The following is a 1,707-nucleotide window of genomic DNA, read 5'->3' on the forward strand; positions in this document are numbered from 1 at the left end:
TCTTGCATGTGGGCTTTTCTCTAAAGTTCTTTTTTTCTTACTTTTTTCTCTCGTTCTTTGTCGTTTTCTTTCTTTCTTCTGAGAGTTTCTTTCACTCTTTTTGGCCTTCTCTTGTCATATTTGATATATTTTTCTTCTCTCATTCGTGCTCCTATTCTGTGAATGATCATTGTACCCCCCCCCCTCCTGCTTTTTCTCCTCCTCCTCGTCGTCTACCCGGTTTTCCCCCTCGCAAACGCCGGCTTTCTTTCCTCACTAGACAAATTCCAGAGGACTGGGTGGCCGAGTGGTAACGCACTTGCGCTCGGAAGCGAGAGGTTGCGAGTTCGACCCTGGGTCAGGGCGTTAGCAATTTTCTCCCCCCTTTCCTAACCTAGGTGGTGGGTTCAAGTGCTAGTCTTTCGGATAAGACAAAAAACCGAGGTCCCTTCGTGTACACTTACATTGGGGTGTGCACGTTAAAGATCCCACGATTGACAAAAGGGTCTTTCCTGGCAAAATTGTATAGGCATAGATAAAAATGTCCACCAAAATACCCGTGTGACTTGGAATAATAGGCCGTGAAAAGTAGGATATGCGCCGAAATGGCTGCGATCTGCTGGCCGATGTGAATGCGTGATGTATCGTGTAAAAAAAATTCCATCTCACACGGCATAAATAAATTCCTGCGCCTTGAATATGTGCGCGATATAAATTGCATAAAAAAAATAATAAAATTTTTTTTTTAAAAATCCCTGCGCTTAGAACTGTACCCACGGAATACGCGCGATATAAGCCTCATATTGATTGATTGATTGATTGACTAGACAAATTCCGAAAATAACTCCGTCGGTTTTGTATTGGTTGAGGAAGGTGAATACCCTTGCTTGGTTCCTCCAATGGTTCCTCCAATGTTTGTCAGATGTGTTGGCGAGGGTATTCACTCTTCCACAACCAATACAAATCCGACGGAGTTATTTACGAAAATCGTCCATGGTGCATATAGTCTGCCCTGATCTGTTGATATATATGCCACTTTGTTTTCGCATTTTGACCCCTGTTTCATTTCATCCATGGTGTAGTCCCTCTCTCTCTTTCTCTCTCTCTCGCTCTCTCTCTCTCACTCTCTCTCTCTGTCTCTGTCTCTGTGTCTCTCTGTCTCTCTCTCTCTGTCTCTCTATCTGTGTCTCTGTCTCTGTTTTTCTCTCTCTCTCTCTGTCTCTCTGTCTCTGTCTCTGTCTCTGTCTCTCTCTCTCTCTCTGTCTCTCTGTCTCTGTCTCTCTCTCTCTCTGTCTCTCTGTCTCTGTCTCTGTCTCGCTGTCTCTGTCTCTGTTTCTCTCTGTCTCTGTCTCTCTCTGTCTCTGTCTCTCTGTCTCTCTCTCTCTCTCTCTCTCTCTCTCTCTCTCTCTCTCTCTCTCTCTCTCTCTCTCTCTCTCATCTCTGAACCTCAATACCAGCTTGCTGCCATTCTTCCCAATCCTATCTTCATCATCATGCCCCCACCCCACCCCATGCACCCACTCATTTTCCCCCATTCCCACTCCACCCAATATAATCCCTATTCAGGACTTTATCAATAATGCAGCGTATCTCCCCCCCAGTCGGAGATGGAGAGACACAGAGAGACGCATAAGCCAAAAACCGAAGCGTAGAACCAGTATGGTAAAATCGGCTACGGGTGTCGTTTGCCGCATCCATTATTGATGACGTCTAACAGAGTGTGTCTCC

The sequence above is a fragment of the Littorina saxatilis genome, linkage group LG1, assembly GCF_037325665.1.
Source record: "Littorina saxatilis isolate snail1 linkage group LG1, US_GU_Lsax_2.0, whole genome shotgun sequence".
NCBI classification, from domain to species: Eukaryota; Metazoa; Mollusca; class Gastropoda; order Littorinimorpha; family Littorinidae; genus Littorina; species Littorina saxatilis.